A 16465-nucleotide genomic window follows, 5' to 3' on the forward strand; every position below is an offset into this window, starting at 1 on the left:
CAATAGGTCTTTGGACATTCATTCTCTTATTGATGTTCTGCACATTAACCCATGGCTATTGAAGGTTTCTGGAAATGTCTGTCCCTGGTTGTGTTAGTACTTCCAATTGGTCCTGCCTTGTGTGTGTGTGTGTGTGTGTGTGTGTGAAGTGTTGTCAAGTTGTTTCCAGCTTATGATGACCTTATGAATTAATGTCCTCCCAAACATCCCATTGTTGATATCCATTTTCTAGCCTTGCAAACTGAAGGTCATGGCTTCCTTGATGGAATCAATCTGTCTCATGTTGGGCCTAAAATATGGCATGGAAAACCTATATCCTTGCCTTGTTTGGGGAAATGCTATCTGTTTGTTTCGCTTATTATGATGATGATTCAAGATCAGCAGGGTATTTGTTTATGTGATGTGCATGTGGTTGTAGCCTCTATATTCCAGACAAAAGCCCAGAGAACAGTTTATCTCCAGATTTGCAGAATCCTCTGGACTTATAGCCCTGGGGACTCGGAGGCTGCAGTGTGGAGGGGAAGGGAATGAAATTAGCTTGCCCTGCATCTCCTGCAACCACTGGAGGAGGGACTGAGGTTTCTGGGATGTCGTATCCTGTTCTGAAACAGGAATTTTCTGATTTGTTGCTGGATCTCTAGCTATAGAGATTTTTTTAAAATATTCATAGAGCATCACAATGTCATTTCATGTTCCTAAACAGGCATGCAGATGTCAATTGAGACTGTTTTTCTCCCCATCACTCCACTGATTCAGGGCAGGGGACAGTGAACATCACTGGAAGGTGCCCTTCCAGACTCAGGTAAGTAACAACCCTGGGAATAAACTTTCTCAGTGTCTCTGCTGTGGTGCAGGGGGGAGTGGGAATGATGTCTGATTATCAGTGCCTTCGGCTGATGGATTATGGTATGTAACCTTCTGGATTCAGTCTGTCTGCTAGGTGCCTCTTGGTTTACTTGGCTTACACTCCTAATCTCTCAGGTAGCCATACCTGTAGGCTGCTTGTCCAAATATACCCACCTCTATAGAAGTCTCAGGCCAAGGTTCCTTAATGCATTTCTCCAGTTTATATATGGTGGAGAGTTCCTCAAGCTGTTGCAACAATAGCTCTGGCCCACTCCAGCTCAGAAAGCAGCAGCACTGATCATAGCAAGAGAGCGTATGCACAGACACTTCTTCTGTGTTTACACAGGGCAGACTGATTCCTCTTTTTCTCTTAATTCCTTGTAGGTTAAACAGCTCGCAAGCTCCTTTTCCTATTGTCACATTCCATTTACCTTCTCAGCTGGTGCAATGAATGGCATGTTGTATCTGCACAGGTGGCATAGCACAATGTTCTGTTGATTTCAAGATGCTACAGGACTGGAAGGAGAATGCTCCCCCTCTCCCTGATGAATTAATGTAGCTCTTTGGGGGGGGGGGGTGATCAGACTGTTTGTAATTAAATCTACAGCGATTAGCTCAGGAAACATGATTTACTGCAGATTCCAGGTGGAAAAATAAATAAGGATTATATTCATGCACTTGTTCTGTGTTTCATTAAACCTTGCCAAATTCTCTCTGCCAAGCTCTGCATCCTTAGATTGGTCACACATGTTCCTGCATACTTCACATATAGCAGTAACAGCTGCATTTTCAGGGAGGTGGGGGGGAGAAGCCAAGTAATTCAAACACACCCTTCCTTTGCCAAAATTTGCTCCCAAGAAAAGTCAAACAATGGCCTATACACATGAATGTGGACTCAATTAATCCAGAGTATCAGTTTACAGTTGTGTTTTCCCATCTTGTATATTGACGTTAAACATCTAGTTCCACATGTAGTCATTTGATAATGGCATTTCTGTCAACCCAGTATTATGATCTCCGGCATCCTCCCCCAGATCAGCTTTTGTCTCCACCTGTAGAAAGAAAGTCCAGAGGTGCTGGCAGACTTGTGCATGTTGATAAAACACTGCAAAAGAGCAACATTTGGGTGACTGTGCATACATTTGTATCAAGGAGTTTGCATGCTTTCCTTGTAGATGTATACATTGCACCCCTGAAATAATTTGTCACAATCATAACTACAACCACATTACCAAAGATCAAGAGTTCAATAGCACCTTAAAGACTAACAACATTTATGCCAGGTTAGAGCTTTCATGAGTCACTGCTCACTTCTTCAATCTCCTGCTGCAACTTTTGTTAGGCTTTAAGGTGTTACTGGACTCTTGCTTTTTTCTGCTGCTACCGACACACTAACACAACTACCCATCTTGAGCTATATTTGCAGTGTTTTAAAGATGTTGGTAAGTACGTTGATATCATACAGAAACGGTACAGAAACCAACTCAAAGCTGTGGCAAAATATACATGGTCAAATATAGGCATTAATTGTCCCAGTTAAACAAGAGTTAAGGAGCAGAAAACCGGTTATGACATTTTCAGTTAGAGAGTACACAGGATGCGGCAAAGTTTGCGATGAACATGAACATGAGTATCCAACAACCATGGGAGCTGAACTTCTGATATGAGAGCCAGCTTGGTGTAGTGGTTAGGAGTGCGGACTTCTAATCTGGCATGCCAGGTTCAATTCTGCGCTCCCCCACATGCAACCAGCTGGGTGACCTTGGGCTCCCCACGGCACTGATAAAACTGTTCTGACCCAGCAGTGATATCAGCGCTCTCTCAGCCTCACCCACCCCACAGGGTGTCTGTTGTGGGGAGAGGAATGGGAAGGCGACTGTAAAGCACTTTGAGACTCCTTCGGGTAGGGAAAAGCGGCATATAAGAACCAACTTCCTCCTCCTCCTCCTCCTCCTCCTCTTCCTTCTTCTTCTTCTTCTTCTTCTTCTTCTTCTTCTTCTTCTTCTTCTAACATGTCCACCAACTACTCTGTATGGCTGTCAAACAGCTTTGCTGCTAGCAGTAGCTGTGGTAGTAGAGTTTCATTCCCTTGCCCTGTGGCATCTTTTGCATCTATGCAGTAGGTGAGAAACTTCTGCCTGGACTCATGGATGGTCAGGACTCATGGATGCTCACAATGATGTGAGGTGTGGAATTGTACCACCCATAAAGCTGTATGAAAATTTATATGCATGAAATAACATTAATAACATGGACTAAAAGAGCAGGTAGTGAGATTTTAAAACAATTTACAATTTAAAGTTATATGATTGGCATGCGGAGATAACACATTTATGGGGGAGGGAGGGAGGAGGTTAGGTAGGATGCATAGTGCGCTACATGAGAAGGCATGTGTATGAAAATGCTACTCACACACTACACTATACCCTTTGGGCTTTTTTGCATTGGTGGTCTCCCTCACTTTCACAGTGCATTTCCAATTTTTTAAGCCATTCTACTTTTCTGTCGAGTTCACTACATACTACATTCAGGATTAATTTTGGTGTCTGTGTCACTTTTCCTTACTTCAGCCCTCAGTTTGCATTCTGATCATTTTATCTCTATTTTATCTCTGGCTTCTTTTAAAGTTCTTTAGGGGCAGTCTTGCTTTCTCTCTTTGCTCAATGCCAAAGTTAAATCAAAAGCATAAACATTCCATCAGGTAGTTCTCCCCACCCCTTCTGGACCTCAGAGGACACTCCACTCCTCCTCCTCCACATTGTACTTGTGATTCCCACTTTGTACCTTCTTTCACTTCTTCAACCCTCTTTTTACATTTGCATGACCTTTTGCAGTATGCCAAATAGTGGGAACAGAAACAGGTATCATATGACTATGATGGTGATCACAGATTGAGTCCAGGGTCCCCAATATTTCATATTCTGTCTTGTGAAAATTGACCCCTACTTCCTTTAGTCCATCTCCCCTTCATATAATTTGCCTTCTAGATCATTATGTATTTCTCTTCTTGGTTCTTTCCTGCTGGTCACCATCTTCCTGAACCATAGTGCTCGTAACTGCCAACCAGGATGTGTTGAAAAATCCACTTCCTACCCCAAGACCTAAACACCATCTAAAACCATTAGCATTCATTTAATTGAAATTCATCTTCCCACATAATGGAAACAGTATTCTGTTGATCCAACATGAAATAGTGTTGGTCTTTTCAGTCCCAGTCCAAGATTGACTTGATGCCAGCAAGTTCTAAAAGGAAGGAAGGAAGGAAGGAAGGAAGGAAGGAAGGAAGGAAGGAAGGAAGGAAGGAAGGAAGGAAGGAAGGATAAATTACTATCCCTTGTCTTCCCCATTGCCCGAGTTTACTATGCCAATAACAATCAATGATCATCAACAGTTGTTGAATTTGGCTGTCTGATATTTGGCTTCCAAGGTTGCTGAAATGTGTGAACAATTTTAACATCTATGGAGAGAAAAAAGCAGTATTTCTTTTAATTCTTAAATATTCATGATCAATTTGACATTCACAGTCTGGATCCTCATTTTAAAATAATAAAATTTGTTGTAAAGGAATGTATGTTATTCTAGAACAACTAAGTCATTCAGAACTTGATAGACCACCACCCAGAACATGTCCAGTATCTCTATCCACAAGGAAAGACAAGGTATAAATATTTTAATAAAGGTCACCTAAAGAAAATGGCCACTTTGGAAGGTGGACTGTATGGTGTTATATTCCACTGAAATCTCTCCCCCCTCTCAAATCCCACACTTTTCAGGCTTCACCCCCCCAAATCTCTAGGTATTCCCCTGCCCAGAGCTGGCTACCCTACCTAGGATTGTGAGGGGGGCTTCACTCACGGAACATCTTTCCATATCAAAAAGTGGGGTAGAACATAGCAATCGAGAATGGGAGTGAGGAATTAGGAAAATTCCTCTTTTTGCCTGAGCAGAAGCTTCTTACATTCCCAGAAGGCAGAGTTTGGCTCTAACCCTGGAATGTTTGTCATTTGAAGGCTAGCATTTACATTATGGATGCCATTTGGAATTCATTTTGAATAATGATCACTACATGGCAAGTTGTTGTTATGCAATTATCTCATGTCACAGACAATAAACTTTTGGGATTTTTCATAATAGCATGGAGACCATCAATCCACAGACAAACTCGTGCCACTGGGAATGTCTGCTTGTCTTGTGTTATTCTACCACAACTGAAATCCACAACAGGGGTGCCAATGAGTCACTGCAATTTTAAAAGGTAGTTATCGATGGGAAATGGGCCGAGACTACCAACACATTGCTGAGAACCCTTTGGTAGCTCACACACTCAGAAACCAAAGAGGAGCCACGCCATGAGAAAGCCCTCCCCTCCCTTGTCAGACAGAGTGTACACCAAATTTCATACGAAACCTTTATAGCCCTGTCAAAAAGGAATGAAAACAGGGGCTTATTATAATGGAAAGGCGTTGGACTCTTAAAGCAGCGCTACCGGATGTTAGTTTTACACTGTACACAGCTGGTAAGAGGCTTCCAGGGCCTGTGGGTGGTGGGAAAGGAGGTGTTGCAAGTCCACCCAGCATTTCCCATAAGAAATGAAGGGATATAGTCTCACCTCAGACCTTGTTTTTCCACATATGTTGAGACGAGAACATATTTATATAACCCTTTTGAAAGGGGACCGCTCAGTAGCAAGCGTGCTCTTTAAATAGCTACTGTTCTGCTCTGTAGCCTCCAATATCCAATCGCTTCCATTCCAACTCACACCCACTTACATTCTTTTGCAGGGACTCTCATTTCTCTCTCTCTATCCCCCCCCCCCAATCCAAAGTCTAAAAGAAGCAAATGGAAACAGTCTCCCACTGTTGCTAGTGGACTTTGGATCTGTTCTTTGGAGTTCGGATATCACAGAGCAAGTAATGAAGAGATAATCAGAGGAACAGAGGTCATGCAATTCAAGCACAGTCCTGCTGGCACAGAGGTGAATGGGAATTTTACTATAGCTCTGGTATAAACAAGAGCTGGATTCTTTAAGTTTATAAGACTGGTTCGCCTACAGATGGAGCTGAATTTTCTTAACAGATCATAATTTTGGCTTGCCAGCACAGGATGGGAGGGGCGAGGCAAATGAATGCACTGTTAACTACTTCAGATCCTTGAGATTCTTCTTCATAGTGGCAAGATATGAAGAGAGAAGGGGGGGGGCAATGGATCTATTTTTGTATTACCACTACCTTTTCCTGGACACAAGTAATCAGGACACATGAAGAGAGAATACCTTCTTCCCACCTGAGAAATATTCATGGCCTTTTTCACCACTACTTCAAGGAAACATTGATTGGGGAAATTATGGCTGGGAATGGCCTCTTTGCTTCTGGCAGTGTTTTGGGCTCTAAAAGGCTAGTAAGGGATGGAAATCAGAACTGACAGCTTTAAAAATAATAATTAGGGATAGTTTTGAAATTTGATTGACTCAAAAAACCCTTCATTTCAGTTTTGCATCTCCTGATACAAATTCAGTCTCTTGATGCTTTATATTTAGGGCTTTTTCCTTCCTTCCTTCCTTCCTTCCTTCCTTCCTTCCTTCCTTCCTTCCTTCCTTCCTCCCTCCCTCCCTCCCTCCCTCCCTCCCTCCCTCCCTCCCTCCTTCCCTCCCTCTTTCTTTCTTCTTCTTCTTTCTTCTTCTTCTTTCTTTCTTTCTTTCTTTCTTTCTTTCTTTCTTTCTTTCTTCTTTCTTTCTTTCTTCTCTTCCTTCCTTCCTTCCTTCCTTCCTTCCTTCCTTCCTTCCTTCCTTCCTTCCTTCAAAAAAAATGCTAACAATATCCTGCAAATTGTATACCCTTTCATTGTTGTTTGTATTTCATGCATGGTATTAGTACAGCGGCTGCTGTGGATGTGCAGGTGGCAGCCAGGAAGTCGTGACGAGCAGGCCGCTGGTACGCACACCACAATGAGGCATGCATAGGAGGCGGGGCATAGGCACCTTTAAGGGCAACACATGTGCCTGCCGCACCCTCCCTTGTGCCCCGGGAGCCAGCCAGCTTTCATTCCCTCCCTCCCTGTGTTGAGGCTTTGGTGATGGGCACAGTTTTGTTCAGTTGTTGGGTTCATCGCAGTGGTGTTTGGGCATAGTAAGAGTCTGTTGGCAGGGAGTCCAGTATCTGCACTGGACTCCCTGGTGGTTGGGGGTCTCCTTAACGAGACCGGCAGATATACGAATGCAGCCTACCGGCTGGGAGGTCAAGGGCTTGCAGACAAGCAACCTAAGAGGTACCAAAGTGAGGCGGATGCCTGGTGGGCCCCAATGGGTCGCTTCCCTGGTGAGGGATTCCAGGAACAGGAGACCTGCTCTCCCGGCTGGGATGGAGCAGGTCCCAAGGCGCCCTGGACACTCGGGATAAGCAGTCTGATGGCTGGAGGTGGGGTCAGTTTGGTGTAGTGTTTAGGAGTGTGGACTTCTAATCTGGCAAGCTGGGTTCAATTCTGCACTCCCCCACATGCAACCAGCTGGGTTACCTTGGGATCGCCATGGCGCTGATAAAGCTGTTCTGACCAAACAGGGATATCAGGGCTCTCTCAGCCTCACCCACCTCACAGGGTGTCTGTTGTGGGGAGAGGAAAGGGAAGGCGACTGTAAGCCACTTTGAGACTCCTTCAGGTAGAGAAAAGCTGCCTATAAGAACCAACTTCTTCTTCTTCTTCTTCTTCTTCTTCTTCTTCTTCTTCTTCTTCTTCTTCTTCTTCTTCTTCTTCTTCTTCTTCTTCTTCTTCACCATGCTGGGCCTAAGGGGGTCCATAATAATAAACAGCTGCAGCTATATTAATGCCAAAAAGCGAGTTGTGTCTTCCTTGGCAGAAATGCCACCCTGCTAATCAAACATATATTATATGTACAAATGATAGGTATTTTATTTAAATAATTAAAAAAACAAAAATGCAAATAAAAACCTTTATAGCCAACATATGCAGTACACAACAAACCACAAATCAATCGTAAAAAGTAGATAAATTGTTGTCAAAATTAAAAACAAATACCAAAAGACATGAAATAAGGAATACGCATTCTTCCCTTAAAATGCCATACTGTCTGTTTGTTCCCCATTCTTGTGAGAACATTTTCTAGGATGGCTATATACTGTTTGGTAGTGGGCCACTTGTTCATGGCACTAAAAACATACAAGTCTGTTTTTTAGGCAAGACATTTTCATCCCAGCCTTTTCCTGATGAGTTCAGGGCAGAATACACTCCCCTCCCCTCCATGTTACACTCATTACAACCCTATGGGTTAAGTTATACTGAAAGATCCTGGCTGGCCCGAGGCACCTTGCAAACTTCATGGCAGAGTGGGGACTTGAACTCTAACAGCTGACTACACTGCGCTGAAGTCACCCAACCGTCTCCCTGGATGCATGTCTGAGCATATTGCTACCCCCAACACTTCATGGGTAAGGAATGCCTTGCAGGCTGACAGGCACTTCTTGCTACTTTCCACTTTCCCATTAATCACAAGGGAAGGGAGAAAGGAGAAGATTGATGATGTTCCACACCACAGCTTCATTTGAATCAGAGCTTTCTACGCTTGCCCTTGCCCCCCCCCCCCCCAACAGTGCTCTGGTGTTTCCCCCTCAGGTGAAGTTTTCCTACTCACAGATTCTCCAGGGCAGGAAAAAGCTGTAGCACAGCATATGGTCATTAGAGACACAGTAACACTTTTTAGGGTTAAGACTCAGTCTGAAAGCAAGGGAATGGCTTGTGGTTTAGTTTTGGCTGGATGAAGAACCATGTGACTTGCACTCATTCTACCCAGCTTGGTGTGGTGGTTAAGACTGGTGGCCTCTAATCTGGAGAATCGAGTATGATTCCCCAGTTCTACACGTGCAGTCAGCTGGGTGGCCTTGGGCTAGTCACAGTTCTGTTAGAGCTGTTCTCACAGAGCAATTCTGTCAGAACTCTCTTGGCCCCACCTACCTCATAGGATGTCTGTTGTATGGAGAGGAAGGGAAGGCAATTTTAAGCTGCTTTGAGACTCCTTTAAGTATTGAAAAGCCAGGTGTAAAAGCCAATTCTGCTTCTTACAAAACTTTCAAAGTTTTTTGGCAGCTGTTCAAAAACTGGACAATCTAAAGTACGTTGAAAGTGTATTGTCCAACATGTGTGGGAAACAGTTTGGAGGATGCCTCTTAAGGCTACAGGCTTCAAACTTTGCTCACTAGAACGCATACGAGTATTTTGCAGTAGGCATACAGGCCGGTCCTTATGTAACAGCCAAACTGAGCTTGGCTCATCGGTCCAAACCTCTTGTTATACAGCCCTTCTTTCTCCTCCCTGTTCCTCCCTCCCCCCCCCCCCATTCATGTGGTCTAGTTCTCTCCTTTTTCAGCCAGCTGGTTGATCATTACATTCAAATATATTCTTGCCATCCAAACTAGAATTGGAAATCATTGTGGTTTGATATCCTGGTCTAGAGGGCAAGTTGTTGTTTCAGATGCAATAGCAAGTGATGGTTTACCACAAAAGAGAGAGATGTGAAGGAGAAAGTTAGTAAGGCTGAGGCTCATGTAGTTCTCATGTATTCCAAAGCTGTAGTTTGGTATTTTGTCTGAATAATTTTTCTGGAGGGAATCAACAACTTGCAGTAGCAGGCCTAGTCAAACTCTGAATTCTCTATCTGTAATTCTTACATCTCTGCAAAATGTTTCCCTTTGCTCATATTCAGAAACATTTCATTTTCTTTGCAAATGTTCTTTTTGCTCCATTTAGCTTCCCTAGTTACTGCCAGAAATATCTATATTTGCTTTTTCCCTCATTTAATTCCTCCTCATCTGCCAAGCATCAGTTTAGGATCCATTTTGTTGTTGTTGTTAGGTGTGAAGTCGTGTCTGACCCATCGCGACCCCATGGACAATGATCCTCCAGGCCTTCCTGTCCTCTACCATTCCCCGGAGTCCATTTACGTTCGAACCTACTGCTTCAGTGACTCCATCCAGCCACCACATTCTCTGTCGTCCCCTTCTTCTTTTGCCCTCGATCGCTCCCAGCATTAGGCTCTTCTCCAGGGAGTCCTTCCTTCTCGTGAGGTGGCCATTTAGGAGTCTACAATGGAATTCCTTTTTGTTTCGGGAGCAGAGATGACATGAAATGTCTTTATTTGGGAGGGGGGGGTGTAATGCTGCATCGAAGAAGTGGGGCAGTCACTAATCATATAACAATCCACTTTTTTTGACCAAAGAAACTGGACAGAATAACTGACTAATAATTGAAAATTGAAAACAAAAACAAACAGAAATGCTCTTAAAGGAGGAAGGGGGAGTGGAACATTTTCCCTGTAGGACTTTCATATACAGCCATGCTTATTTCATTTTATGAAATTCCCATTGGCCCTCCTCCCTCATTTCAAGTGACACTTTTGGATGCATTCCTTTTGAAAACAAAGCCAGATGGAACCAGTCTGATTCCAGAACAGATATTCCAAGGATTATGGCAGCAGTATGGAAACTACAACAACCAAAAAGTAAAACCTAACACCACCAATGATCAACAGTTCTTGGTGCAAAAGCAGCCAATGCTTGCTTAGTTCTGGTTTCCAAGCATCTGGGGTCAGGTTAGGTCCCATTGCTCTATTGTAGGAGCTTTGCAATTTGATCCACAGGGGGGCCAGAATACGTAGTCCAAAAGGTTGAATAATTCTTGCAACAATTGCAGTGTTACATACACAAGAGGTCCTCTCTCTGCAATTCCGGGCATTTCCACACGCAAGAAATCTAGTGTAATGTTTGCTGAATGTAGGCGGCATATTCTGGCCCCTCCATATCTAGGCAGCAGCCGGCTCACTACATCTTCCATTTTAAAGTATGACTTTGGGAATCCCAAAAAGTGGATTCACCACCCTAAAAAGCATGATCCACCAGCGGACAACCAGCAGGCAACCAGCAGAAGGAATGTATGTGATAGTTAGCTCTGCAATGTCCCACCCTCATTCCTGCTCTCCCCCACCATTTCCTGCTCAGTGAAGGAGGCTGGGTGAGGGTGATGGGGTGATGGGGTGTGTGTGTGTGAACCAACCCTGATTAATTTGCCTGGATTAATTGGGGTGATGGTGGCTGGGAGCTCAACAGGAGCCTTTCAGCCATTTTAAACGATGGGGTGGGGTGGGAATCTACCTCCCATGCTGTACCCTCCGCTTGCTGGCCACGATTTTTTTTGGAGGGGGGGGGCTTTAAATAACGTTGCAATGTGTTTTCATAGAACTGAGTTTGGAAATTTTTAAACAGAGCCTAGATAGTCATCTGACGGAGATGCTGATTCTGTGAAGGCAAAGGGGTGGTAGGTTACAGAGGATGAGTGTTAGGGATGTGAGTGTCCTGCATAGTGCAGGGGGTTGGACTAGATGACCCATGAGGTCCCTTCCAACTCTATTATTCTATGATTCTATGAGTACGCATTGCTATGTGTAAGTCTCCAGTTAAAAAAAGGGGGTGAGACCAACAAACCACTGCTTGGTTGGCCCCATTGATTGTCAGGCCAAGGAGCGGTAAGTGAAAGAGTGCATCACTCTCTCATTTGATGTTTGCCCAATATGTATGAAGGGGAAGGCTTTGAAATGTGGAGGGGATGAATAGTGTGATATAATATCTCACTATTGCAGGTCGCAGGTGTCTCACCATTTTGACCACTGTGTGGAAATGCCTTCATTTTTTTATTCTGGATTAGGGGAGAGACAGTGGCCCAGTAGTAGAATGTGTCCTTTGCATGCAGGAGGTTGCAAGTACAACCCCTGGCATCGACAGTTAAAAGGAATAAATAGTAGGTAATATGAAAAACCTATACTGGAAAGCTGATATCAGACAGTGTAGTTAGGGTTGCCAACCTCCAGGTAGTAGCTAGAGATCTCTGGGCTTTTAACATTATGTTGTGGTTAAGAGCAGCAGACTCTAATCTGGGGGACCAGGTTTGATTCCCCACGCCTTCATATACAAACTGCTGGATCTGCTTGAGCTAGTCACAGAGCTCTCACAGCCCCACCAACCTCACAGGATGTCTTTTGAGAGGAAGGGAAACATGTTTGGAAGATAGTGAAAGGTGGGGTATATATATCTTAAAATTGGGCATTTGTCAACCTGGAGCTGGCAACCTAAGTGTAATCAACATGTCCATGATAGGTGAATCGATGGACTCAGAATAAAGCAGCTCTGCATGTTGTCTTCAATTCAATTAAGACTAGGATTGTGGAGATTACTGTGGTTATACCAAACTGTCTGGGGTTGGATCTTCTGATCTGCCAGTGCTTGGTACTGATAGAAGGACATCCCCCCAACACCACCCTTTCTCCTAGTAGGTACCTCTTGCTGGAGATTTGAAGATCCATGTGTACAAAACCCCATTCAGTTGCTTATGTATAGGGGAAAGCAGATACAATTACCTCTCTTCCTTGTTTAATGAGTAGCACTTAGGTCTCTCCCAGGTCTTCCATAGGTGTTACAACTAAATTAATCATGAAATTTAAAAAAAAATCCAAAAATCAACTAGAAGCATGCAGAACTGAAAAGATGACTGTCTGGAACATAAATCTTGCAGTAAAGACAGCAGATAGAAGAACATAGAGGACATAATTTTAAACATGTGCTACTACTACCAAGAAGGGTCTTTCCCTGCCTGATCATTCCTTTCATTTCTGGTTCATTTTAGTCTTTAAAAAAGAAAATTCCACACTTCTATAACCATTATAACAAGTTTGTTTTCTTGATTAATTTAATTTCCTTTGATTTCAAGGGCATGTAAATTTCTTCACCTTCCAAATTGGAATGAGATTCTAAGGGGTTATTCCTCTTTCCCAAGACATCCTTTTCACCAAATTTCAGGCAGAAGATAGCAGAAAGCTTCTCCATATTTGGCCAATTCTCAATTGCAGATTGAGCATAGGGAGACATGTCTTAACCCAAGAAAAGAAGTATTGTTTATTGATTTATTATTCTACTTTATTGTTACTTTGCTTTTCTCACAGACTCCAGATGGACTATACAATATGGAATAATAATAATTTTTATTTATTTAGGGATGTAAATACCACCCATCTCAGACAAACCACAATTAAATAGCAAGAGTGTTTTAATAAGCAATGCAATTGCACTAGGGCTGATTCTGCACTTACTTTGTTTATTCTGGATCAATTTAAATCACCCAAAATCAAAATGGAAATCATATTCAGTGTAGATGGCAGGGACTTAATTGACCTGAGATTGGAATAAAAGCTCTGTGCAGATTCATCCTGGGATTATAAAAATTAGAAATGGGGCAAAAAGTAATTCAGAAAATTGAGTTGCAATTAAAAAAAATACAGTAAGAACAATATAGTATGTACAACAAAATGCCACAACATATAAGTCAAACAATTAGGAGTGTAAATTTAAATAGGAGTGAACTTTTACAGAAGGATGGGATGCAGTGAGGGAAGGGATCCTTTCCAACCTGTTTATGGAACCAAAACAACCTTGACTGACCCGTTGCCTAGTTTTCTTTGCATTTATTTTGTTTAAATTATCCAAACAGTCGATTGTCCGTCAATGTTTTTGTATGTATCCATGTTGACTGAGACTGTTCGGAAATATGCAAGGTTTTCTTTTTCTATATTATGATTAGTTTTGGTTGAATTCTACAATAAATATTTGATTGATTGATTGATTGATTGATTGATTGATTGATTGGCATCAGGATATGGACAGAGGGAATGCAACTCTGTGGATTCTCTTGGATAAGATTGCTTGGCCTAGCAACCAGCAGGAGACCAGGGAGGTGGTGACAAGCGTGGCTATCTGACATGTTATGGTATGACACCACTTTTGGTGGAGAGAGTAGAAATGACATCACACTTCTCCAGGAATCACTGGAAACCATAGAGTTTCCAGCATTCCTAGAAAGGTATGATGTCATTTTGAGGTTTTCCATGGGAATGATGTCATAACATTAGCCCAATAATAACTTTAATTTTTTTTCTCACACTGCTGCTCTGAGAGGTAGCAGGAAATTTCCACAGTGTGGAGTCCATACCACTAGGAGTCTGTCAGTCCTGGCCCTCTCAGGAGCATTCAGGGCCTTTTTGCACGGGGATCTTTGTTGCAAATTGGTCACTGAATGAAAAATCGCCATTTAAAATAGTGGAATTCGTCGTTATGCATACCTGCCTTTGTAGTGGAATCAGTTGCGTTTTTTAGCGTTTCCCACAGGCTTCCAGTCTCGGCAGAAATCGCTAGAAAGGAAGCGCTATTGCCAAGCTCGTCCCGCCCCTGGCCGTCAAGCAGCCAATGGGCAGCCGTTAGCATGCTCCCAAACAGCCCCTTTCCCTTTAAGGAAGGTTTAAAAAAAAAAAAAAAAAAAACAGACCCATTGTAACGAATCTGGGTAGATTCGTTGCAACGGAGAGACCCATCCAGCTGCCTGGGGTGTTTGAGCTGTCGTTTGATCGTTAACACGCTGCCTCAGAGTGAAAAAAAAAATCCCCCCCCCCTCTCACGGGCCCAATTTTCGGCTGAATGGAATGTGTGAAATGTGTGTGCTTAGTGACTGAAGGGGAGGGACTGAAGCCGGGAAGCCTCTGTTTGAGCTGTCATTTGATCGTGGCCACGCTGCCTCCGAGTGGGAAAAAAAAATCCCCCCCTCCCCCCCCCTCACGGGCGCGATTTTCAGCCGAAACAGTGTGAAAAATAAAGGGAAAATACATCAGCAAACGGGCTTCTGCGGGCTTCTTGTGCTTAGTGACTGTAAACAGCTCTGAGGAGGGACTGCAGCCTGGGAAGCCTCACTGGCTAAACGGAGGCTCGCCGGTGCGTTGATCTCCACTCGCTCGGGGAAAAAAAAAAGGCGATCGCTTCGCCGGAAGTTTGGAGGACAGGCTCAGGAGGAGGGACTTTGAAGAAACCGCAACAATGTTAACGCACAGGTCTTTATCGCTATTGTTGCAGATTGGTTGCAGGAGTGTATCGCTTTCCGGAGGGTGAATCCACTTTTTGGGATTCCCCTGAAAGCGCTACAACGAAGCGCTTTTTGCGGGTCGGTTTCAGGAGTGTTGCAGATTGTCTACGACGTCGTGGGTTATTCCAAATTAGTAGCGTTTTCAATTAGCAACCATTGTGCTATTTTGAAGCCGTGCGAAATGGCCCTCAGTACCACCAATCATGATATCCTTCTGGACTGATTTTCTGGATTAAGATTATGGCCTTTTCGGTATGCACAGCACACTTTCAAGAATCACTGTGTAATCTTTATCATAAACCAGCACAAATCTTACCAGATTCCAATCCATCATAATATAATATTAATTATACCCATGCATAAGACAAAATTCAGGGGGAGGTACATGTTCAGAAGGGAATATATCTTAACCATTATCACTGAATATGAGTTGGTCTGCTTTTACTTTGAATCCTGAGCCTGCACTCCACACGTTCCTCCCCCCCACACACACACACACTCAGATTTTCTCTTAGGAATTGTGGAGTAATTTATTCTATTAAATTAGTAAACTGTGTCACACATCCAAATACAGCCATATCATATCAATTTTTTTCTTTATATTCCCACTGTCATGATAGAAGTTCATAGTCTGCAGAAGAGTACTTGCACTCGAAAGCTTACACCTTGATTTGTTGGTCTTAAAGGTGCGTTTTCTATTATCTTTTTCCTCAGTGGCAAGTCCTAAATTGTAAACAATCACAATTAATATATCATTTTAATTTTTGTTAGAAATTAAATAAACTAATTCATGTTTTATATATTTGAAAAATTTGTTAAACATTTATCTAGTGATATGACCATATATGGTCAGGTCAACCCACTCAGCCCTCCCAAAATGGCCAGTCTCCCTCATGGAACTTCAGTTTAGCAGATTTACAAATAAGAAGCCTTTCAGGAGTGAATACCCTGTATACTACCCAACATGATTTTAAAGTGTATGTCTTTTTTATTTGATTGTGGGTGGTTGGGATATAAAGAGCCTACAGGAGATGCCACAGTGGGACACTGGATGTCCTTCTGGCCTGAAGGCAGTTGCCTTGGAGCCTCCCTCCATAGTTAGTATTTGGAGCCTCCACAGCCACCATAGTTTGTATTTTAAAAATTAAAATTTAGAGAAATCATAGAATCATAGAGTTGGAAGGGGCCATACAGGCCATCTAGTCCAACCCCCTGCTCAACGCAGGATCAGCCCAAAGCATCCTAAAGCATCCAAAAATGTGTGTATCCAACCTTTGCTTGAAGAAATAATTTCACTCTCCATAACAATCTGTTTTCACAGAATGCTTCCTGCACTGCTGCTGGACCTAACTGGGCAACAATGAGTACAATGTTCTGAACATGCTCTAAATAGTCAAGGAGGTTTTCTTCTGCAGATCTGACCGTATGCGATGTATGTGTATGTTTAATCTGTATGTATTGCATTAGAATTGCCTGAATAATGTATATAACAAATTTCACAATATTTTTCCAAATAAATTATTCTGTTTATATATATTTAAATTATTCACCCAGATCTCCTGGGCATATGTTGCTTTTAGTGTTTATAGCGAACTAGTAAACATGAATAAATATAGCTCTCTACATAATAATAAGGCCAGTATTTGCCTTTTGCTTGTTT

At 42.8% G+C, this 16465-nt stretch overlaps 1 long non-coding RNA gene across 1 annotated transcript in view; it reads left to right on the forward strand.

Annotated features, from left to right (window-relative positions):
• Positions 1–1497, forward strand: part of LOC143836867 (uncharacterized) — a 144906-nt gene extending 143409 nt beyond the window's left edge. The window contains exons 2-3 of the long non-coding RNA XR_013230802.1: positions 704–802; positions 1231–1497. This is a non-coding gene — a long non-coding RNA (uncharacterized LOC143836867). The remainder of the gene's footprint in view (positions 1–703; positions 803–1230) is intronic.
• Positions 1498–16465: the final 14968 nt, after the last annotated feature.

Source organism: Paroedura picta, chromosome 4 (assembly GCF_049243985.1).
Source record: "Paroedura picta isolate Pp20150507F chromosome 4, Ppicta_v3.0, whole genome shotgun sequence".
Taxonomy (NCBI): domain Eukaryota; kingdom Metazoa; phylum Chordata; class Lepidosauria; order Squamata; family Gekkonidae; genus Paroedura; species Paroedura picta.